At 43.5% G+C, this 25,804-nt stretch overlaps 1 long non-coding RNA gene across 1 annotated transcript in view; it reads left to right on the top strand.

The window, feature by feature from the left end:
* Positions 1-801: 801 nt before the first annotated feature.
* Positions 802-25,804, top strand: part of LOC131671666 (uncharacterized) — a 29,410-nt gene continuing 4,407 nt past the window's right edge. The window contains exons 1-2 of the long non-coding RNA XR_009302557.1: positions 802-1,054; positions 1,996-2,041. This is a non-coding gene — a long non-coding RNA (uncharacterized LOC131671666). The remainder of the gene's footprint in view (positions 1,055-1,995; positions 2,042-25,804) is intronic.

The raw sequence follows: 25,804 nt of genomic DNA, 5'->3' as shown, positions 1-25,804 counted from the left end.
CGGAAAAGTCTCCCTTTACTCTACCCTGTATATTGCCACTGTGCATTCAATATCTCTCGATATACCACTCGAGTTTAACGCTCAATTTTCCACGCTCGACACTCTTATATGCAATGCCTTTTATCGGTTCTTCTTTATTTATTTTTAACTACCATCCCACAACCATACAGCTATACGAGTGTTTGCTAGCCGTTCGTCTGAGGACGGGTCTGAAAATCAAGATTAATTTAATTTTAATATACAATTACATAAGCAAGAAAAATAACCTCATCTGTAAGTTAATAGTTAATACTGGTTAACTAGCAGATTATTGTTAGATAAAATTTAAAAAATTAATTTATAGAAAAATGTAATAAAAGGCATGAATTAGCGTTCAATGGTTATTTTTCAAATGGTCACACGAAGTTGTTATTATTGCCATTATTACTTTAAGAACTAATTTAAAAATAAAAAATATTTTTTCATTTTCTACGTTAAATCAGCTTTTAATGAATTATTAATGCAAAAAATAATAAAAACATTCTATAAACATTGCGTATACGACATAAAGGTTAATCGATCTTTATATATTTATTTAGTTCAATGTAAGAATTAGGAATTTTATTATTTAGCGGGAGCAAAAGAAAACTATCTTATCGACATTACCGACTGGTGGAATATTTAAGCGTAGTACTGAGTGTCACTAACCGCCCCCGCATATTGCGGGCGCTCTTGTCGTCATATTCCAACACTGGGTACTGATACTGGGTCGCTCTGCTGGCTTCTAGCATCATGGCCGCCTAATGTTGCCTCCATCATGACTACACCGTCGACACTGTTTTGATAAAACGCGCACTGAACATTCCATTTTTATAGTGTTTTTAAATCAATCGCTTTATATATAGACCGGTACATCAATGAGTGCTAATATTTGCAAGGTCATCCGCACCAGTGCAGATGAACACTCTTGCTGCGAAGTGCACGTCCAAACAGAAATGTGAATAAATGTCTGTGCGGCGGCGGCGGCGTCTTCCAGCCTTCTGAAGCTTTGACAAATTCAAGTTTATTACTTGAAGTAAGTTTTTTTGAAACCGAGATGCTATGTATTGCCACTTATTCCTCCCTTGGCTTATTATATTTGTTGTCGCGTATGAAATATCAGAGATCAGTGAAATTTTATTTTGAAGAGAGCGTCATTTCAAGACTGCAATCTCCAATGGAGTAGGTTGCCATGGTTACGTTTCTCGCGGATTGTCTCTTTCCCACTTAGACCGATCGAAAAACCTCGTCGTTGCGACGACGTACTTTGATAGGTATGCGGCGCTGCTGGAAAAAATATTTTGTTTTGTCTATCGTTTTTACTGATGTATTGTGCCCTACAAATCCTTAATTTGACAATCAAAGTTATAAAAATCAACCTTATAACCTAGACCTCTTTGTATTTACTTGTACCAACTAAGAATAATACCACTGTGACTGGTTAATATATCAGCATTATTTATATTTAACAATACATTTGAATGCATTCATAATTTACCTTTCGTAGTTATAAATGAACATTTTATAACGTATTTTTTAATTTTTTATTTATTTTTAATCTAAAATTTTGTACAAAGCTTACCAAGATTGTATCACAGTCTTCATAAAGATGTAATTATGATGTATATACTGATTTTCAAACTATATATAGTTTGAATGTGAGATGCTATTTGTTAAAAGATATTTTGTGCAGAATCATCTTTCAGAAAAAATAATGTTCAGTCCTAAAACTGATATTATTTTGTGATTTTTGCTATAACTGTTCTACTTATCTTGCATATATATCTTTTTCAAGTACTAATATTCATCACTGTAGAGTGGCAATACAATGACTATTATTTCATAGTTATATCTTTTCAGAATCAAACAAAAAACACTAAATCATAATACATTTAAATAGTATCAATATACTCTTAATTATACATTATGTAACTGCAATATAGTGTTACAAATTTTAATTTAGCATATTATTTTTAGGTTGCCCAGAGACCAAATAAAGAATACAAGAAAAAACTCATTACAGGTTTGTGAAATATATGTAATTAATTTCTAAATGCCTGCACTATACATTTCTCATGTAGTTGTGTTAAAGAATATTTGTTCCCCTTCTATTTTTTATTCTTGATCTGATATGATATGATATATATACATATATATACAAAATGTATATATTTTTTCTAATAATATTGAGTACTTTTAAATATTCTGAAAAAATTTTTAAATTATACTTTCTAATTAATTCTCAGTGTTAATAGTCTTCTATAAGATCATTTATGATCATAAATAAATTATAAAATTCCAGAAAGTCACATTAGTTTATGTGTATTACTATTATTTTTGGCATGTTTCATTTTAAGATTATTATTGTATTTTTCTTGAAATGTTATCCTACTTCACGTTTTCGTTTGATAATATTGCTTTTCAAATTTTTAAAAAGATTAAAAAAAGAATTTGTTTGCATGTTTTGTATCAGATGCTCAGATGTCTTGTTTTTATAATTAATTTTGTAAAATTAAAAATTTATGATTAGAATCTGCCCCATAAAAATAAGATTGCAAAATATTAAGGAACGTATTTAATAGAGTATATTCAAGTTTAAACACCTCTTTCATCCCTTTAAGTAATTATAACACTGCAATGATTTTTGTAATACATTCTGATTTAAAGTTATAAAAGAATAAATAACTTCTTTTACTTGTACTACTTCATAATTGAGTGATTTAAGCTGTTCTAAAATTTGAGAGGATAGAAAAATTGTGAATTCCTAGTTTACATCAATTACTTACTACTAATGAACATTTATGAATACACTTTTATGCTCTTCTAAAACTTACAATATATATGTATTCTTTTTATAACTTATTTTAATAATATTTAAATTAATTGTTTTCTGAGTAACACAAACCATCTGTTTGATTCTATTGCTTGATATTTGATAATATTGAATTCAATTTTCTGTATATAGTTTTTTAAATTATTTTTTCATTAATCTGCTCTATTTTTCAAGTTCCTAATCGTGTACAGATGTTTTATGTAAAAATAATATTTAAACCATTTTCATCATCTATGCACGGTACTTAATAATTATTAAAAAATGTTCATTTACTAACTGAGTATATGAAAAAAAAATAAAAACATATATGTTAACATACCGACCGCGAGTTTTACTATTGCCGACAGATATTACTAGTCTATGTTACCGACTGTATTCACCGGGTAACAAGTGGGTTATCGACGGTAGTTATCATGTTACCTACATTATAAATGTAATGTATTATCTATACACATGATATTGTAGAGGAACTAGTTTACCAGCAGCTGATGTCCTCTCCTTCAGTATTGATTTCTATGGTCCAAAATCTTCTTATCACTTAATACTTTAGTATAAGCCAACTGATGGCATTTAAATCTCTAACAACCTGTGAAAATTTATCTTTCATTAATAGATGGATATAGTTTTATAAAAATGCAAGGTTGAGTTTTAATTGATATAATAAATAAAATGTAAAATGGATGATGAAATATGGTTCACAATTGTCCCTTTACATTTTCATATTTTTAGTAATAGTATTTGCAATTTGGATTGTTCTATTTAACAACAGCGCACGTCACGTACATTTCTCATTAAATTACAAAGAAGAGCACCAAGTTTGTTTTGATTCTACTTTGAGATTTTTTCAAAGTATCTTGTCCTTATTTACATTTCCAAAAATATTATAAATCCTTAACACGTAAAATCTTTTATTACACTTGTAATCTTTTGCAGACGAAGTTGATGCTCATTATATTTTCAAGTTCCTGCTAGTGTTTTCATATTATCTATTCTGAAAAATCACATTATAAAAGATTTTATACTTGCTTTTAACGTTGAAGGACTAAAATAAAATATTCAGCAAACAAAAATTATTTTTTGCGTAAACCCTATTCCACTTACATTTTCTGTGCATAACGTACGGAAACCTTTATTTTCCGTAGGTATGCATTGGTCAAGTTTTGTAATCAGAAGTCTACGCGCAAGTATAAAGGAATTTTGTAATAGAAAATATAATTTTGCAACAATTTACGTTATTAAAAAAATCACCAAAATATAGGTCATCCCTTTAATTTAAAAGTATATCACAATCTGAATCAAAATTCAGATGTTAACTTTAGATCTCTCTTTTGCTGATAGAATGAATGTTACTTGAGTGTGGACGATTAATATTTGTTAATTCGTAACTTTTCTATGCAAACAATAGATTATATTACTCTTTTGAAATTACTATATATATAGTAATTTCATATAGACATGCATTAAATTAACACACGTTCTAAAATAATTAAAAATGAAGTTCAACCAATTAACTCTAGCGTTATTCAATAAATGACACTACTTACTTAAATGACAGAAAAAATGTGAAGTATTATTGATGATTTTAAATTTTGCTTGATTAATTTAACATATTATTGTTTTAGAAATATTTATGCATGAACGTTTTATCCACATAATAAATTACAAAAAAGAGTTTGGCATGATCAAGTTTTTATTTATTTATTGATTTATCTACAATAAAAAGGTATAAACAGACTACTTTAGCAACAAATATTAAAACTATTCCGTCTTACCTACAAAGAAATACGTAAACTACTATACGTAAAGTAAAAAATTTCTTGAAATTAATATTTTTATCTTTACGCAGAAGATGAGCGTAAGGCTATTTCTAGTTTTGAAAAATATTATATTTCAGACAAAAAAAGATTTAAGCTTTTCCTTTACTTCATTTTAACGAACAAAAACTAATTCAATAATTTCGTTTATATAGCAAATAATGTTAATTTGATCGGATTAGCTAAAAAGTTATTCTTGTTTTAACTTATGAATATTTTATTCAACATATTAGTTCCTCGGTGTGACTAATAAAATAATTTTACGCGTTAACTTAGATGATAGAAACTTTTCTCTTTAAATTTTAATTAAAAAGAATGAAATACTTCGTCCAGAAAGAAAACTATTGAATGAAAAAAGGACCGAGCTCTGTAAGAAAGAGAATGAAAATATGATAGGGAAACAAAATATATGGAAAACCGAGTGAAAATGTGTAAAGAAAGACTGAAAGAAATAGAGAGGGCGAAAAACCAACCACAAAGCGATGAGCATACATTTCCGCTATATTTTTTGTTTTAGGAAAAAATGAAGCAAGCTCACTTGTTCATTAGACCGTGCCGAGTACCTTTTCTCAGACGGCTTTTGAAGTTTAGTTTAGATATTTATCCTGAAGTTCTGTATTTCTTACCTTCTTTTTCAATAAATAAATTTCAACAGATTAAGTGAAAAATCGTACAGCGGGTTTTCTATACTGAATATAATAAAAGTTTCCAAGTTGGCTAAAGCTTCTACATCGTTAAAAAGGATACATTCATTCAATTTTCATTTTGTTTGTAAAAAAAGCTTAATTTGTAGAAAACGGATAACTGCCAAAGCATATATACTTTCTTATTTTAACTATTACGGTTAATACATTAAATTTATAATGTATTCGCATTGGTTACATTCATTAAGCTATCTACGGTTAAAATGAAAAATATGTATAACATTCTTATCAAATTTGAAAAATTATTTCCAATACAAGAAAGTTATTTAAATATAGTATCTCAAATTTTCCAATAAAAAAAATTCACGCTTTAAAACAAATCACTGAACTGATTTTAATATACCAGGTCTTATTTGGTTTAATCTTATGATCTCTCCTGGATTTGAAACTGAAGTATACATTTATTTTATCTTTAGTAGGGCATCTAACGTGAATATTCTTTTATTCAACATCTTTATTACTTTATTATTATGATGAAAAAGTATGAATTTCAATAAGATTTGAATAGTAGACAATACGCAGAGTTAAATAAAAAGAGATAAAAAAGTATGATTGCTTTTTGCAATGGAATCTTTTATAATCTGAAAGCAGAATAACTTCTCTTATCTTAAAATACATATTGAAAATGTACGCACATTTTGCACAATATTCTTCTTATATAAAAATGAACGTATTGATCCATAAACCCGCGGATCTAAGTCTAATCTGGATTTATTTTAACTCTGAGGGTGTGAGGCGCGGATAGCCCCACAGGACTTTTAACAAACCCGGTTCGATCCTACCGCAACGAAGAGAAAATATCTCTCGTACTGAAGCATCACGTAGCTTGGCGGCCCAACAACCTCCATGGATTTATCTCGTGCCAAATTTATATTTTATACTGTCGATGTTGGCTTAACGTAAAGCCAAGCATATCTAGTGAAAATGAAAAGGAATAATATTTATGAATAATTTTTCCAATTTTTTTTCTTTCAAATTGTTCTTATCAAATTATTCTAATTCATCTGCTGATTCGTTCGAAATATAGTCCATCTATAATACATGAGCTTCAATTATGTACACAAATGGAAGTTAACTGCAATAATATAAGCCATTTTAAATGCGATAATAAGTAGACGTATTAAATTGTAATCAGCCAAAAATAAAGGATCCTTTGTCATTAAAAGTAAAAAAGATACATTTCATAGTGTATAGTTTTTTTCCTTCTTCTTAATTTTTGTTGGTAATTTATTTTTGCTTCTGCTAAATATTGAGATTAGTTTGCTGTATTAGTATCATGGGACGTGATTTATTCAAGAACCTTAACAAGATTGTTCTGTATTCACAAGCAAAATAAGTCATACTCGGCTATATCCATGCATTTTCCATCAATTCGCAGCGAATGAAAAAAAGAATCGTTACATTTTACGTGGTCGCTGAATATAGAGCAATTACAGGTAGAGGTAACAAACCAGCTCGAAATACGTCAGTATAACGGAGCGAGATAGAAAATCAGAGGTATAAGCTGTCCTTCTCCAATGACGCACGCGCAATGGACAGGCTCAAGCGCAGACCGTCGTCGTCTGGTAGATGGACGACACTAATAATTTATGAATTTGCTATTTTTTAAATCTAAATAAATTGATAACAGCTAAATATAGATATCCTGGGTACTGTAACGTGAGCTTAAACGCAAGCTCGTAAGGTCAAGCAATTTAAATAGTAATAGGAGCTTTTACATTTACATAGTGACATAATAGCCAAAGTGGTAATGCGGCTGCTTCGTAATGTTCAGTTCTAACATATAAGTAATTTACGCACAAGTAGACCCTCTGACATTACTGAACACTCTCAGTGTTTATACGTTCGAACTTAAAACCGTACGACCCTTGCTTAGGCATGCATTACGGACACAGACAAAGACAGAACATACGTCTAAGAGTTTGTCATTCTCTCTGTTTCTGGAGTTTAGGCAGACGTTTTCACATGCAGGGCAGCCTATAGCTTGTCGCTTCTATCTGTATTAGCTCTATTTCATTGCAACGTACAATTCGATCACTCATATTTGCTTGGTCCTACGGCCAACAAATAACGGAATTAATAGAATAAACTTTTGTTAACTAATGATATGACAGAATTTATTCGCTCAGCGCTCATTGCGAAAATTGTCATGATCCGCGATGACATTTCGTTATTTCTGTCTATTACACGCATTTGCACGTGCGGACATATAGGCAAGTCAGCAACGGTAAAGCTAGCCACGAGCTACAATAGTGTTAGCCGTTTACTTGCATTTCTCGCATTCTCTATCTATCTACACTCGTTTACTCGTTTCGCGTTACTTTTTATGTACTTTTTTCAAAAAACGAATTTCAATTTGCCGTGTAATCTGATTAAAAGGCACTACAAATGTGTCTCAAATTCTCCAACGGCAGCGATGGTTTATTTCAATGAACATAATGTAAACGAAAATTGTTATGATTAATAGGGTATTTAACGATATCTGAAGTTGACAATCATTTCATAAACCCAATGAATATCCTTTTATGAAGCGATACACACGACTAAAATTCTTGGAGTAATATACTGAAAGCTGTTAAAAGAAATAATAGATTTTCGATAAGATCAAAGTTTGAGGAGCATTATAATCAAATTTATCGATTCACAATGAATTTAAGCAAGAGGCATATATCAAAGAGCAACGAATGTAAGCAAGTTTAGAAACGATGATATAGCACTGAACATTATAAATTTGGTATGATATCAATCTGCCCTCCTTACAGTTTGTCTCGTTTACAGCCTTGTTGACCTAAACATAATAAAAGTATAACGAAGTTTGCCTAATTAAACGGCTCGTAGGATGCCTGAAAATGCTGCTTATAAGAAGATCTCAGATATCGATAGCGAGCACAATAAAGTAGGCTATGTAAGATTATATTGTTCGATACAACGAGCATCATTAACGTGATCTATAGCATTCGAAGCTTCTGCTTACTTCCAGTCTGTCGGGTTAATTTTATCGTAATAACCAAGCATCGAGAACAAATTTTGCATTCAGCAAAAATCATGTCTAATGAAGTTGCGCGTAGAACGCATAAAGAAGAAATGAAGATATGGAAAAAGACGCGGATCGATATTATCAGCCATCTGTACGGCCGAGTCTCGGGGGACAAGCGAGAAAACGAGAGAGCGAAAGAGAGAGAGAGAGAGAGAGAGAGAGAGAGAGAGCCTAATTACATAAAAGCCGCCTCTATCGTATCGAGTTTTTCAACGTGTAGCTGCAGAGTGGCGTATAAATTAAAAAAAAATTAAACACGTTTCGATAACGACTGTGTATGCGATGGGCCGGTTCGCGCTAAAAAAAGAACTATCGGAAAGATAGATTTTTTTAGGCCGCGGCTGCGAACGGAAGTGTTGAATGCACGGCATCAATAGCGAAGCAAAAGAAGCTGAAACTTTTGAGGGAGATTCGCTCTGCAAATACACCGCATACTTTATGCCTTACAAAGCTTGCTGCAACTTTCCAGCTATAGCATTTACCGCCGCTATGCGGCGGAGATATAATATAAGATTATTGATGGCTGGTAAGCGAGCTACCTATACGCTTGCAGAATGAAGTAATTCATGAGGACCATCATTACTTCCGGTTATTGATGCCGTTGAAGTTCTGCTGAGAAATAGGATACTGATAACGGTGTACCGAGGCGTATATACGCCCCTCGCCATCGCCAAAATTCGATACGCGTTCTACATCGTAATGATCGCAAAAAGGCCATGCTGCTTTTTTCAAATTAATTTCAATGGGCGATTGTTACTCTTTGCTGAATGCTCGTTATTTGCGAGGCGAAACTCGCTGGACTTGTTCAAATAACACTTCGCTGTGCTTGAACACCCAGCAGTTTCTTTCATTTATTTCAATTGCTCCACATAATGTTTATTTTCACGTCGCACAACGCCGACGAGCTTAATTAACTCTGCAGTCTCGACTTTGAATATTTATTTATTAATATCGACAAGTTTTTCCGAAATAAAGCCCAGACGTATATTTCCTGGATTATCTTGCCAATCATCTTCAATCTCAACTGTATGAAATAAACATCGTTGTGTACTAGATGATGGATTAAGAGCTTCAAGTTTTCACGTTTCGCGATTCCAAGAGGGAAGGACTTAAACTAATCCGCCTCGACTTTTTTCTTCGCGTGTATCACGCGCTGAAGCGCAGAGCCGAGTGTCAAGTGACTGAGCTAAATAAAGAATTATTAAGAGGGCTTCATAAAATATGTTCCTTCAGATTTGATTCGCGTTACGCTTTGTGCGTGAACTTGCGCCTTAGCAGTGTCGCGCGTGCACAACAAGATTTGCCGGCCAAGAGGCAAAAAGCCGAACTCGTTTATTTTTCGTGCTAGCGTCACGAGCAGATTAATTTTATGCGGGTGAACCTGCTGTACCTGATTCGGTGATTGATAGTGACCTCGCGCTATTGCAAATGGTGAGCGCGAAATCGGGAGAGAGACGGGAAATGATCGCGGTAGCATGAGCTGCAGACAATGTAAGGGGTTCTTATTAAGACTAGTAGTTTCAGGGAAGACTAATGCTCGTGTATTTGGTTTCTCGGCTTCCGATTCATACGCGACCGCAAAAGAGGAGAGAGCGAGAGTGCGAGCGAGACCCCCTGCCTAGGTCTAAGTATTGCCGAGCTTAACGTCGTAAAGGGCGGCAGTATAACGATATTGTTCCAAGCACCGAATAACCGCAAGCCATCGGCTACCCAATTATAGGCGACCCTAATAATTCAAGCGCGAACCGTGTCTCTGGTTAAATTTGAATTCTCGATAGGAGCAACAAATTTCAATTTATCGACGTAACTCGCGGAAGGCGGAGCGCGCGCGCGTGGAGAAAAGTGTGCGCGCGTCGACCCGACCAAGAAACCTTTCTCCCGGGATATCGACTCGATCTCGATCAAAAGCGCGATTTCGAGTCTAGAAATCCGATAAGCAATGTTGCGCTTTAAGGGCATTCGATTAGCACGTTGGTTCCAATAATTTCGAGCTCCTCCCGACTCCTCGTCGCGCGTATCCCCGGCCCCTGTTTTACGAGCGCGTGAGTGCACGCCACCGCCTACACATTGTGCACACAGCCCTTGCATTAGCGTGTGTGCCCAGATATACCGCCATTCCGTTGCTAACCTTCTCAGCGGTGGCAAACGAGAAACCTCGCCTTGGCTTTATATTTTGTGCTTTTCATGCGTGATGTCATCACCGAATTACGTGAGCTGCTTGCGCGATGCAGCTGCCATGCTTTTTCCACTCCGGACCGGCGTACACGCACACGGACACACAGGCGCGCTGGACGTCCCTATCCTCGCCACACCGCATAATCAAGCGCACGTGTATTTAACGAACTTGCTATTGTTCTGCTCATGCGGTCAATCGTTTTTCTTTGTGCGAGCTTCGGCACTTGCGTGCCTTCCTCCCCCTCGTCTTACGACACGAGAATTCCTGTAAATCTGTTTGACCTCGTACTCGTATGAAAATCGCTGTGGATTGCGATTACAGGCATAGGTAGGAAAAATAGCTTGAATGTTTTATGAAACGCAAGGGGGAAGGAAATAACCAGCGTAAACGTTAATTGGCGCAGGGTGATATTGCTTGCTCTTGACTCAATGCTTTTTATCGAGTGAGTGACACAATTTTTCGCTGCGCATTGTACTGAGTTAGTCCACACGTAAAAGACATGATACAACGCGTGCTTACAATCGTTCATGGGCCTCTGTCACGAAAGTTGTTTCTGCGTTGAAACAAACGAGAGTAGAGTACGGCTAACGGGCTGAGGGGCCGGGATGAGTTGTGCTAGCGACAAAGACGGTTCGTCGCAAAGTATTGACGTTCCCGTTTCAAATTAGAATTTGGAATCTCAACTATTTCGAACAAGTGACTGACAGTTTACAAAACAGGGACATTATCGCATTCTTGGACATGCAACGCGAATACCATTACAAACTAACAATTAATTATTATTATCAGTCAAAGTCCTTACTTCAAACGTAATAATCGTTTGAATTTATAAAAATATGAAATAGCTCAACTGGTCCTAATGATACGTGAAGTAAGCGCCTTTCGATAAAAACACAAAAGTAGAAGTGAGTGTCAAATCCAATTGGCGACTGCGGGAAGCTTTACCCTTTCACTAAATTTACTCTTTCTTTGTCAATAGTTTCTTATTGAATCGGGATGTTCAGATAAATACGTGAAATAACATAAATTAAAGTTTTATCGGCACGGCCTTAACTAATACTTGTAGACAATTTCAAATATCGATCGATATCTCGAAGATATTGATTCGTTCACATTTATGAAGTGACGGAGAATTGTTGTTTAATATCAAGTTGCTAGAATTTAAATGAGAGAACGACACTAAAAAATCCGCCGTCATAACTAGTTATTACTGCCGTGCTGGCAAGCTCGACGAACACGTATGGCACGAAACACACGTATTTTCAGTTCAAGTTAATCGACGATGTAAAACTTGTATACATGCTCGCTTCCTCGCCCAACAAATGATACTTCTGATGTGTTATGGTGTTATTGTGGAGCCCAAAACTGTTAGAAAAGGGGATCGTAAAAAGCATTGCAAAAACTGTATTAGCCAGCATTCTACTGTTATTTCGGAAGCTTTGCGCCGATGAAATCCGACGGGAAGCTACTTTTGAACACGATATTTTTTTGCGGCAACTTCGCAATGATGAAATATTTGAATGGCGCCCCAAAAATAGCCCAAGTAAGCGGATAGCGAAATTTGTAAAGGTCGGCCTGGCTGTTGAGAGTTTTCATCGAGAGCATTCATTTGCAATAGAAGAACGATCAGAGCACGGATCGACAATTGTCAAAGTAGAGACTAGTTCGGCGCCGCGCATAGGTGGTTGACTGCTGCAAATATGAGTAAACGGCGCAACACGCGTTTAAATATCTAAATTCCGCAAAGCCATCTCCAAAGCACTTCACTCGTGTGAGCGCGATGTATGCGCGAGTCTCAACGAACACAAGCACACATCACTGGAGGCAGTTTCTCGTCAGTATGCCCGGCTCACTTCCGCAACGTGAAATTCTTGCTCTATCAATATATCTGTAGCAGTAGCAGCGGCGGCGGCGGCGGTGGCGGCAGCAGTAGCAGCAGCAGCAGCGAGCGGCGCCGCGGCGTAGCTACGACAGCACGCCGCTAGTCTGTGTTTGCGCAGCACGGCAAAGTTGTGTCTGTGTGTATCGTAGGGGCAGCGGCAGCCGCGTACGGCTGCAAATTATTTCAGAGTTTCCATTACTACATCCTCACCTCGCGCGCGCCCGGCCCAGTCACTTGCCGAACGTGAGTCGAGTAATCCCTACTTTCCAATTGGCCGCGTGCGCGGCCATCAATTAACCTTGATCCGTCGACGGACGCCGCGCGGCTCTGACTGACCAAATGATGATTCATTGTTAGACAAACGTATACGTGCTCGAGTTGCCTTCGTTGTGTTCGCGAACGTTTGGCAGGCGCGATACTGTTTAGGGATTGTCTTCAGCAGCCTGGGGAGTTTATTACACATCCCGCTGCGCCCTTTATTAGCCTTTCTCCCGGCGCCGCCCTTCTTCCGCGAGGCGTCGCTACGCTGATCCTTCTTCTTTGTGCGAGTTTTGTGCGCAAAAACGCCCCCGCATCGGCTATCTATACGAGGCGTGCGTTATAAAGTAAGCGTATGAAATATGAAAATGTTGAAGCCACCGCACACGACGTGACTATCGGCGGTCGAGCCGTTTTCGGTCGTGCAGGTAGCTGCTCTCTGGCAGCGCGTGGCCTGGCTCTCGATGCTCTTGTCGCCGATAGCGCTGATCCGCTTAATTGACCAAGACGAAGAAGTGAATCGACGGGGTCGCCCGTAGGAAAGTACGCAGTGACGTGCCTGCTGCGGTCACGTAGACTGAATAAAGTTGAATGTGGCGTTAACGCCGGGAAAACTGGCGAGCCCAAGGCTCAATATTGTAGATTAGAAGGCTACGCAGAGCAGAGGCGGCGGCAAGAGGGCCATAATGTCATAGTGGTGTACAGCGATGGTAGGACGAGGCTTGAAGGAAAGGGACCAAAGGACGAGAGAGAGAGAGAGAGAGAGAGAGCGAAGCTCATCACTAAGTCATGATGCTTTTATCGTAGCGCCTTGCGTGACGCCCTTACAGCTACACGCTGTAGTCCACTAGATTTTAGCTGCGATAGAGAGACAGACGGAGGCGAGAGCGCGCAATGAGCGGCAGTGGGCAGCAGCGCGAGTTGACTTGTTGCGTACTCGAGGCGGGCGGAGCGGCAGACGCGAACAAAGTATCGCGAAGAAAAATTCGGCCGGCATGGAGAGAATTGGACGAGGGAATTCGGCTGTATGAAAACGAGGATGGCAAGCAATCCAAGATAGCATGCCGGGACTTGCAGCTCGCGAAAGGTTATCCTTCCCTTCTGCGAGCGAATCCTTTACGTATGTTCGGCGCGAATGCGAGAGCAGGTTTTAGAAAGCGAGACGACGACTAGTAGGACGAGGGGGAGGCGTGCGCGCCTTACCACTCGCTCTCGTCTTTGAGGGAGATCAAAGGGGATTCCGATAAAGACGTGAAAGGAGGCAAGAAGGTAGGAAGCGTAGGCGTTTTCAGCTCTCCGCGCGCGTTCGTCGACTCTCTCTCTCTCTCTCTCTCTATTTGCGCAAGCTGATTCTCGCGACTAAAAGCTGCGAAACCTCGATTCGCTTGTAAAGCAAGGTACTATCGCGAGCGAGCGAGCGTTGTTACTTGGGGATGCGGCGGAAAGGGTTGGGGCAGCTAGCTCGCTTCAATTAATAGATTGAATGGCCATCGCTACCGGCTGGCAAAGGTACGGTGGAGCAATCGATACGCATCGCTGGTGGCTGTGTGTGGCGGCGGTCGGCCGACCGGCCGGCCAGCCAGCCAGCCAGCCAGCCAGCCAGCCAGCTATAGCTAGTTAACTCGGCATGGCGCGCGCGCAGGATGGATGCCAGTAGCTCGATATATCGGCAGGTGTGGGCTAGCAAAGGACTGACCCCGAGCGAGCGAGCAGCCCACCAGATCTCACCTGACAGCAGTAATTGCTTGTTTGGATCCTCGTCTCCCGGTCTCTATCTATATTAGCGTCCTCTACTCTTGCTCTCTCCGGCTTTCTCTCTCTCTACCTACGTCTCTTCCCTGCAAAGTTGCCCGCCGCCACTAATGAATTCAATGACGGGCCGAGTGCTCGTTATTGCTCGACCGCGACCGAGTGCGCTTCTGGAAAATTGTGCCTTGCTACATTATAAATTATTTATCGATGCAATTAATGCAGTGTAAAGTGATACTTGATAGTGCTGCGGTGTTGCTTGTTAAAGCTAGCTCGAGAGCACCTTGGCGCGCGAGCCTACTTTACTTTAATATTCTGATATCGAGGAGTGAGATATCGATTCGAGACGGCCAGAAGGAGCCGGGCACGAAGTGATGGCCCTCCTCGATATTGCCATCACATTATCGTCGTATTAGCTGGAGTTTGAGTGTGTTCTTTCGTCCGAGGTGCGCTTGTAATCGATTTAATTAAGATAGGGGAGTAGGAGAAAAAGAATGAAAGAAAGAGAGAGAGAGAGAGAGAGAGAGAGCCTCTCACGCCTTGCCGGAGAGAGAAAAGAAAGCGAGACTCTACTGGCCGTGTGCGCGAGTGCTTAATCACGCGAGAGAGGCAGAAGCGAACCACTAATTGAGCAATGAAATTTCGGGCTCTAATAAGTTGAGTACACACTAGGGCCAGTCAGGAGCTGGCAGCGTCTCTGTCACCCACACACACACACACACACACGCATACACACACACAGACCTACGCTCACCAGGACCAAATTCACTTTTGCGACAAATTGCTCGGCTAATTTCATTTGGCTGGATAGCAATGAATCCCCGAGCGCTTTTCTTGTCGCCTTTATTAGCTGCTAACTCTAACTTTATTTATCAGAGAAGCACCCACTTTTACATGCCTTTTCCAGCCGCATTTGAACGCTGGCAAGCTCGCTGTGAATTACGTGGCTGCAGGCGTGTGATATTTTAAACCGCTAATAGACAGTAAAATTAACCTTAAACGGTTTCCGTTCCATGTTCGTTCGAGAGAGGAAGCGACAGCTTCGTTTCAATTTCATTAGCTATATTTTGCCACCGGAAGAAGAAGGGCAAACAAAGAAAAAAAATTAGCTCATGTTTGATCGTTCGACAGCAGAGGGAGCGACGATTGAGCGCGCTCGCGCTTTCCTGACGGGGTTGGCCTTGTTTATGGGGACTGCATGCGCGCGCCATAAAACGGATACAAAGAGCAGAGTATATTAGAGCAGCCGTTACAGCCTCTACGCCCGAGCGTGAATCTGCATATGGAAGGCGCGCGAGCGCACGTTAAGGCTCGCTTTGCTGCGCTTTGCCGCTTAATTTAATACCTCGTGCACAATCTACGACCCGCGAGAAAAATTGTCCCTCCCTCCCCTCCTGCCCCTCCTGCCGTCCTGCCCTGCTCTGCCCTATTCCGCGCATATCTCGCGAGCTCTTTTCCGGTAGTACGCCGTGGCGCATCCACAATGGTAACATAAGTTGTCAGCTGTTTTTGATAATTTTTAGCCCGAGCGTCGAAAATTTATGCTTAATTTCTTTTGAGTTTCAATGAAACTCAATGCAGAGCAGCATTTTACGAGGGAGAATGTGAGAGAGGGAGAGGGAGCGAGCGAGTTTGAGAGTCGGCCTTGTTAACCTGATTATGATAATCAGCCGACCGACTTTATACTCTAGCTGCGAGAAAACTTTGTCGGATTCGAGAACCCTTTCTATCCGCAGTTCCGGAATACATTTAAAGCGCATTAGTGAATAAAGCGCACCAAGCCCTCGCAACGAGAAAGAGAGAGGGACTGTTGTTTCGGCGTTGTTACCGCTCGATGCAATTGCGAATTGTGACTTTCAAAAATCAATGTTCCATTTCAGCAGCCGTATTATAGTCGACTCCTGCAGACTCAGTGCCGCGTAGATCTCGCTCATATTGTTAATTCTCTGAAGAATGACATTTCCACCGATGGCGCATGAGGTTACGAGCAATGGCGCTCGCGTTGATGCAAATCTATTTCGTATTCTTGGTGAAAAATGTGGCACAGCTTGGAAAGGCTCGGGGAAAGAAGTTCCAGCAAGAAAGAAGGAAAACAGGGCTGTCTTCTTGGAGAGAACGAGAAAGGATCAGAAGCCATTAGAATGGGAGAAGAAAAGCAATTCGCGCATTATCAGCGCAGCCTTTCCCCCCCCCCCCCTCTCTCTCTCTCTTTCTGCATTCTCTTTCACTCACTACAATTGGATCCGATCCCGCCTGGAACGACAAAAATCTCCGTATCCTGACATTGGACCTGCAACAACTTAGGTCGGTCGATGTATATCGGTATACGTTCCATTTGCCAGAAAAAATGGCTTTCCATAGCGCTGCAAGATAAATCCAAATGCGACGGAAAATTCGATTCGACTGTTGTGGCGAGTGTATCTTTACAAAAGAGGCGAGAATAAGCGGCAAGTGACTTGTTTTTCTTTGGCGTGAAATCGAGCGACGATGATGATGGATGCGCAACTCGTAATTTTTCGCGATAAAAAAGCGCGCAGAGAGACAGTGTGGCAGAGGCCAGCCGCCTGCCGTTTGTCAGGTGTCGCGCGCGTCCATTAACAGGAAAAATCGAGTGGCAGCCAGGCCATAAACAAACAGTATTATACCGCGCCAGCAACTCTCCGGTCCTCGCTTCATGTATCGCGTGCCAAACAGATTTTCACCTCCCCCGTGTTTATCCAGCCGTACATCTGTACGCCCCTCTCTCGTTCGCTCTCTCCTGTTCCTCTCGCCTCTCTCCCTTTCTCGCTCACTCTCTCTCTCTCTCTCTACACCCTTCCTTCGTCCTCGCTTCGTTCACGACATTTTTCCATGCGGCTGCTGGTTTTTAACAGCGCGACAGAGCCCAACTTTTTCAACTGCTCATCGGCCATCGTTGCTGCTTTTTCATCAGCGGCTGCTTGACATACTGCATGCAAAATCGTGCTTGCTTATTGAAATAAAAACTTTTTAAAAAAAGTAAAATAAAAGAAAAACAACCAGCGGAATGTGGAAAAGCACTTTTGCTGAAACATCAAGCTCGAATCCAGCTATGTAGCTAAATGCTTTTAATAGCATCAACGTCCCTCTAATGTTTATGGATTTCTGAAAAATTAAGCAGGCTCATATATCCTCATAAGCGGAGCCCAAAGAGTCACTCGGCACGAGAGAGAGAGAGAGAGAGAGAGAGAGAGAGAGAGAGAGAGAGAACACGGAAAGCTGCACAGGGGAAAACTTTTACATTAAAGCCATAAAAAAATTAGTCTGAACAGCAGCGGGCGGCAGCAGCAGCGGCGACGGCGGGGTGAGCGGAAAAAAAAGAGTGAGAAAGAGACAGACAGAGCCCGAGTCTCGAGCTCCGGCCTTTACACGCGGAGTTAGGATTTCAGTTTTTGACGAAAAATAATGCTCCTTTTGCAGTTGGCTCACCTCTTTCTCTCTTTTGTCAAGATAAAAAAAAGACCAACGTAAGGGCGGGTTTGAGGGATGGAGAGCGGTTACGCGCGTGAGGGGCAACTAATTTCATTAACAAGTTTGCCGCGAGCAAGTTTGGCCAAACGAACGAAACAATGAACGAATTAGCTCTAATGGAGCTTCGGACAGCTCTGTCAGCTCATAAATGTCCAAAAAGTTCGGCCAGCATTCGGCATAGGCGAGCGCGAGCGAGCTCGGGCGGATTAATTTGTACACAGCTGCGAGTGCAGAGTTGCACTTGGTCGCACATAACCGTATTATTGCAGGCTCTTTTTGTCGTCGCGAGCGTACGCCGCGCGCGGCCAACTTTGCCCGCGCTCGGCGTCGAGTCCCGCGACGGCTACCCGAGTCTCCTCCCGCGCCGCGATTGCGCCGTTCGAACAATTACGAACAAGATAGCCGCGAAAAGATTGGAAATAGGCGGCGGTGGCGCTGGCGGGGAAATCGCCGCCGTGCGCTCGATGAAGTCGTGTAATTGGAAGAGGATTCAGACTGTAGATGCGCAAACAGCGAGCTGAGAGGAGAGAGGCCGGCGGAGGAGGGCAAGGCGAGTTAATTAGGCTGCAGTCTGATATTTGCATAAAATTTGTAAGATGAGCCGGGACCGCAGTCGAGTGGGAACTTCCATTGAGCGCGCCCAAGCACAAACAAAATCAGACCCTTTCTCCGGCTCTAGGCGCGCCTTGCCGCGAGCGTACCGTCCAATTGCGCTTGCTTGCTCAAACGTAATCAAGCGAGCCTGTTTTTCTTCCTTCTTCGCGCTCAACTGAATTCGCCCGATTAATTGATGGCCGCGTGCAACGCTGTTCTACTGTTCAAATAAGAGAGGCTGGCACACGTCTGGAAAACGCGCGCGCGCGAGCCATCGCGTGTACGGCGGGGGCGTAGCGAAGCTGGGCTATAGGTGACATTCTCCGGCTTCTAGGCGAAACCACCGAGGAACAGGCAGAACAACTTGCTGCATCGTCCGGCTTCCGTACACTTCAAGTTGTGGCTCGGTTGCAGCTACTTTGGCTGGCGCGTAGCAAGTTGCCCGGGGCTGCCGGATTGACGAGAGCGTAGGCAGGTAGCAGCACGCTCGAATCGAGCCGCGCATCGAGTGACGGCGGCGGCTCGCTCAACTCGTAATAAAGTCTGCAGAGAGAGAAAGAGAAGGGGGGGGGGGCCTGACGGCCTCGAGAGATCCCACGTCGAGACGAGAGCTTAATTGAGGTGTGTCAGGTGCGTCGAGGCGGGGCGGGGGAAAGGCGCGCCAACTCATCGCTAACGAGAGGGAGAGCTTTAATCTTGCGCTAACTCTGCAGCCGACACGCGCCGCTACGAGCAGTCGGCTAGAGTTGACCCCCTCTTGCGCCACGCCACCGAGACCTCGAATGGCTCTTCCTGATTTTTAGCGAGCCCGCGGTGCAAATCCGCGCCTTAAGGCCGGCAGCTCGCGCGGCAACTTGACTCAACTTTTGCCGTTTGTCAAGGTGGAGTGGCGGCAGAATGAGGCCAAATGCCAACTAAAACCAGCCGAAATAAAGCAAAACGAGCTAAGCAAGTAAATAGAGGCGGCACGTGGCGCACGGCTCGCCAGCTTCGCGCGGGAAAAGTTGCCTCTACTTGCGAGTGGCCTAGGAAATTGAATATCCGGAGAAATATGGATTATCCGAGCCAGCCTCCACTCCCCCGGGGAACGGACAAGATTATCATGTTTAGAGAGAAGCACTTGCGGGGCTTCAACTTTGAAATTGATGAGACTTGCCGACAACTACTTCGCCGCACCTCCATGTTTCTCCGGCATATGCATGTGCGGCCCGCCACACTCTTTCGCTCTGCCCTTGCCACTCGCGACTATTGCATTGACTGATAGGCTGGTTTTTTTTCCTTTTGCTTTTTTGCCACAGACAACAAAAAAATGTTTCGCTCGAGTTTAAATTTTGTAACGCTTTGAAATGAGGAGGTACACTGCACATGAGCGTGAGGGAGAGAGGGGTGAGGTAACGGAACAAGCGAATAGCAGCCCGTATGCGGTTTTTTCACCGAGTTTGTAACATGTTGCTGCTGTTGTCGCTCGCACAAATCCGGGATTTTCCCCCGATGCATCCATACTGCTTTTCTCGCCTCCTGCAAATGGAAACTCACAATATGGATTCACGTTTCGTCCATTGTGCAATTTTATATTGATTTTACGCTACGTTACTTCATCCAAATCGTGCCAGCTTTCTTTTAGCTTTGTTGAAAAACTACTTTCGCAACGACAGTACGACAACGCCGAGCTTTCTGATTATTCTCATTATTAACATTTCATTAAATAAGCGAGATCAAATCGAAAAGTTGAGATCGAGACTGGAAAAATTGGCAAATTGAATGCTTTCACCCGAGTGTTTCTGCGACAATTAGAAGGGAAGCTGGGTTGAAAGGGGAGGCAAGAAAGGAGACAAAGTCGGTTTATAAGTCACGGAAGAGTATTATTACGCAGAAGAGAAAGACGAAGAAGAGAACGGACGACGGAGGGGAGGAAAAAAAGGATGAAGGTTGGCTTAGCGAGGCATGTATATATAGATAAGGCTGCGAAAATCCCGGCTGCGGTGTGGAATATCGCTTCTTTGTCGTTGGCAACGTCAAGCCCGCGCGCTTGCCAGGACGACGGACGCCACTGGTATCCGCGCAAGTCTTTTTCTGAATTAGACGCTACAAGCTGAACTTGTCCGCGTTCCGGCGACTGTCAGTGTCTTTAAAACAAATTGAAACGCTCCCCAATGGGGGAGCGAGTGGCGCGTTCGAACATTCCTGAGAGACCAGAAGACTGGAAAATAAATAAGCCCACCTCGAGTGTTGATCGTGGGCGTGGAAAGAACGAAGGCTTGGGGGCGTTCATTCAAATGAAAAATTAGCAGTCGACAGGTTGGGATGGCAAGTAAAGGAGGCAGAAACAAAAAAAAAAAAAAGAAACAAGAAAGTGTCGTCCGTAAATCATAGAGTTGGTATTGGAGCAAGCGAGCGACGTCTGGGTATCCGTAAATCAAACAGATTTTCAGCACTTCTTATGTGTAGCCTGGGATTTAAGGGCTCGGGGAGCCGGGAGACAAAGAAAAACGCGCGAGCAAACAGAACAAGTGTTTCAAAAGAGATTCTTTCTTGAGAAGGCTGGAAGGCAGGCGAGCGGCAACGGGGTGGGGAGCGCGCACATTTATCGGGTCCTTTTTATTAAAAAGTGGCGGGCGTGCGGCTAAGATAGCGGCCGGCAGTAAATCACCGGCTGCTGGCTGGCTGCGAGGCGGCGTAGCTCACTAGCGCGCGGGCGTACGGGCGCGAGGCCGGAACTGCTTTATGAAGCATTTGCATGGAGCGCGTTATTACGGCCGCCGTAGCTCGGCAAAGAGACTCGCGCCTGCGAATATGGATGTCGCGGATCCATCTTGCTGCCAAGCGCCGAGGACCGAGGCTGCTGCCTCTGCATCAAAGTCCTCTCCCTGCCCCCTCCACGCCTTCCCGCTTGTTTCAGGCCATTATCGTGGGATCCAAGATTGAAAGCCGCCCTCGCTTCTCCCCATAGCTTCTCCAGTTCGGACGCGTCGGGCCGTCTTCATTTTTGAATGATTGAGATGGAAAGCCACACTCGCGCGCTCGAGGCGCCTTGCGCGAGCGTCCGACTGCCAGGCGCACCGAGCGAACGGAGCTGGCGGCGAACAACGGCCGACTAATCATCATATAGAGCGATTGGGGCGAGCCCGCGCTGGCAGCAGGAACGCGCGCGCGGGAGTGCGCGGCCACGTGCTACCGCTGTTGGCGTCGAGCCGCTGGCATTTTTCCCTTGTCAGCGGGAGCTTAGCGCGTTACGACAGTGTCAGATGAGCGACAACTTTAGCTCCGGCTTGCGCTCGCGCGCTCTAATGAACGGACGCGAGGAAAGGACAGGAAAATGATGGGCCGGTCGGTCTATATTGAAAACTCTCGAGCTTACGGCAATATAAATGTGGCTGCGCGAGGGCGAAAAAATGGGAAAAAAGGCGAAGCAAGGAGCGAGCGCGCGGCAAAAGTAGCACCGACGCAATCAAAAAAGGATCTCTCCGGCCTTTTTCGAGGCGATCAGATGGCTCGAGACTCGAGCTCTCCTTTCTCTTCCCCCCCCCCCCCCTCTCACCTCGCAGACTCCGCTCGGATATGAAGGCCCTTGCAGAGCTGCCATTTGATCGATGCCGATCGAGGTGCGAGCAGCAAAGTGGAAAATGGCGAGAGTAAATGAAAACGGAGGTTGAGACAGAGGGAAGAAGAGCGGAGGTAGTTTGGCCGGACGAGCGTTCTCATTTAATTAAGCCTTGCGTCGTAAATCAGCCTGGAATATTGAAAAGTTTGTACGATTGGACTGGAATAATATGATCGAGTCGTCGTCATTGATTCGACGGCGCGCAGCTAGCTGGCAGAGGGCAGAGGGCAGAGGGCGAGAGGAGGGCTGGCTCTTGAAAGTTTTTCAAACCGAGCTGGAGGGCCGCGCGCAATTTGTTAATGGAATGGTAATCGATAGCGGTAAAATCGGAGTGGGGACGCAACAGGCGGCTAGAGGCGGCCGGCAGCCACCGACCGCGCTGCTGCCGCGCGGCAGGTGCTTGGCGCACCTAGCTCGGTGCTGGCTGCCAAAGAATCGGCTTTGCCCATTAATCCGGGCCGCTTTAATGAAAGCCTCGGGGACCTCGGGGCTGGCAAAAAGTTGCTCTCTCACAGCGGAGCCAAACTTGCTGGGTAATGCGTAGTTGCGAGGCGAACCGCCATGCACCAGCAGCGGCGGCGGCGGCAGCAGCGCCAGTAGCACGACTTTTAAACTCTTTGACGAAAGTTTGCCGAGCTCTTATGAATATTTACGCCCCTGCTTTACGCTCACTGCTATTTGCGATTATTCCGGAGACTAGCTCTAGCGCGGGCTCGCGCCGGCATTGGTTACATCGCAATTAACTGACGAGCTGTGAACGTAAGCGAGGCAAAAGATGCCCGCGCTCTGGGGAAACAGTCGCAGCAACTGCTAGCAGCGGCGGGGCGCTGTCGGGCTGAGCAGCGCTAATTGAGCTGATCAAGCGGCCCGGCATCGAATCGCGGAGCCTGGCGGAGTCAAGAGCCGAGTCGGGACGGAGAGAGTGAGAGAGATGCGCGAGTAGGCTGAAAGAAAATGTTCCGTGTGCGAGGGAGCCGCTCACAATGGCTCTTTGTTGCTCCGCAGAGTTGACTCGTTTTCCCCGCTTTTCTGCCCTTACAATATTCATCTGGCGTTCTATCAGGCAGTCTGTCTGTCTCTGCCCGTCCGTCTGTTTGTCTGTTTATGTCACTTGCTGGCGTTGCTTCTGCCGTGCCGGAGGCGCCCACGCCTCACTTGGCCTTTTTCCACGCGCGCATCCATTCTTGTCAGTCAGACCTTATTCGCACGCTCGCTCGCGCACTGCCTTTTTCAACTCAACTTTTCCTGCAGCCGCCACTTGCAGCTTCCCCCCTTGGCGCGCCCCGTCTGCGCGCATCCGTTCTGCGATCCGCTTTTCTCGCTAAAATTCTCGATACTAACAGCACTCTGCCCCCCTCTCCGCCTTCCTTTTCTTTTTCCTTTGTCCGTATTTGTCTATTTGTTATCCTCGATCGAGCTCTCACGAGCTTACACCTCGCCCGAGACAATTCTACTGCAATAAGTTCCCTCTTCTAATAAAGATTGCTCGAGCTTTTGTCTCGCCTTCTGGCGCCGCCGTCGCCACCCACGATCTTGCGGTCTTTGTCCCGAAAGAAGCGCAAACAGACGAGATCGCGCGCGCGCGAGCAAGCAAAAGAGGAAGAAGAAGAAGACGAAGGAGGAAGAGAACGAGCAAGACTATTTTCCAGCAAGTGCGAGAATTTAATTGCGACGCGCCTCTATTATTCTTGTCTGCGCCGGCCATTACAAAGAGTCAACGAAAAAAATGAGAATACGACGCTGGGACAGCGCTTTATCCGCCACAAGCAATTCATTTAGTTTACTTTCATTTGCCTTTTCTCATCAGGCTACGGCTTGCTGTCACCCGAGAACCAGAGAGAGAGAGAGGGAGAGAGAAAATGAGGGATTTATCATTGAAAAAACTCGAATGCGATTGAACGTTGATAAAAGCAATGACTCGCGTTATTCAACCGTCCAGTCAGCTACAGTTCTATCCCTCTCTCTTTCTACAAGGTGAACGTGGCAAGCAAAGCGGAGCGCTCGGAAAAATAATAATATTTCCCGTCTGCATTGAGCAGCGGCCAAGTCAAAAGCTCACTGGATGCCTTTCAGTCGGGATTTCTTTTTGCTCGTCGGCTTCCACTGGAATTCCAATATTACGAGATGAATGCCTCCTCAGACGTATCAAGCAGAAGATGCGGGCCTAATAGAATTAAAAGTCTAGACTAGCCGAGGTTTTTTTCATCTCAAGTTGTTGATTATATGGCTAAATGTCCGCGTTGCTAGTGGCTGCTTCTTGTTACTTCTTGAATCACAATTGAAACGAGGACGCACTTACGATCGCTCGTCACAAAGCTATAAATTGCAATGGGTGGGGGGTAAGGTAAATGCGAAGCCGCGGAGTAGCCTCGGCAACTGCAAGGACAAACAAATGAGCAGAGAGGGCGTGGAATAATACGCGATCTCTTCCGACGGATTTGGCGTCAATTAGCCGTAGCGTGGGGTACGCGAGCGTGCCACATCTCGAGTCACCTAATTGGCGGACAAAGCTGGAGCAGCGCAAAAAGCGCGAGGAAACAAAAGAGCGCGGACGAAAAGGCCGATGCTCTGCCGGGCCGATCAGCCTGCCGGGCAAGTTGAATAAAGTTTCGATTCGTCTGAGCTGCGTTTTAACGAGCTATCCATGCCAGCTTTGCACTCGGATCGGAACCCCATCGCCAGTGGCTCATATAATATTTAAGTGTCGGGCTTGCGTCATCTGTTTCCACTGTCGAACAACGGATGACGGCGGCGTTAAAAACTTTTAATTAATCCGTCTCCCTGGCGCTCCTTGGCGCTGTCGCTCCACCGCTCCCCTTACTCCCAGCAAGGATTTCTCCGGAAAAGAAAAATCTTTTAAAGAATAGCCCAACAAAGGCTATTGTTGTGAGGGAGTAGTTGTTGTTCTTGTTGTTGGAGGGTCGGTGTCTCAGACGGAGCCTTGCCCAACGCCACTCGCTTGTTACGTCCTTTTTACCTTTTCACTCGCTTGCTTTTGCCGCTTTTTACTCTTTCTCTCGCTGCTGCTGCTCCCGCTGCTGCTGCTTCTGCTGCTGCTGCCTCTCCGCGTGTACGAGAGGAGGCTCGAGTGCCGCGCTCTCTGCTTGTGCTGCCGCGAGTGTGGCGAAAAATAACAATAGACGCGGCGTCACTAGTCTCGCTTAATTGCATTTTCTCCGGCTCACTCTCCTAACCATTGTTTGATCTCTCGCGAAATTTAATATTCTCGCCTCGTCTCGTCTAATCTTGCCTTGCCTTGCTCTTACCACCTCGTCCCCTCCATCTTCTCTGCCCCTTTTTCCTAACCCTTCCGTTTTGCCACCAATGTGCATCTACAGCAATATGTTATATATCCTGCACCAACAGTTGTTTTATTCAAATTAACGAGACGTTAATTTAATAGTTTGACTGTACTCCGTGTACAAGAACAGAATGTCTCGTCTGACTAAATGCATGTCTATACTACTGAATCATAGATTGTTTGAAAGTAGAATGGTATCATACATATTTCTAGAGCTGATAGATTATATAGGATACCACAGCAATCCAATCTTTATTAATAAGAGATTCTGGCTTTATTTTCATCTACGGTTAATATTCAATTATTGAACTTTCTTATCGAGGTTACTTCTAAACTTTTTAATTATAA

This window comes from Phymastichus coffea, unplaced genomic scaffold (assembly GCF_024137745.1).
Source record: "Phymastichus coffea isolate CEN01 unplaced genomic scaffold, Cenicafe_Pcof_1.1 PCOF00132, whole genome shotgun sequence".
Lineage (NCBI taxonomy): Eukaryota > Metazoa > Arthropoda > Insecta > Hymenoptera > Eulophidae > Phymastichus > Phymastichus coffea.
This window is presented reverse-complemented; position numbering and strand designations above follow the sequence as displayed.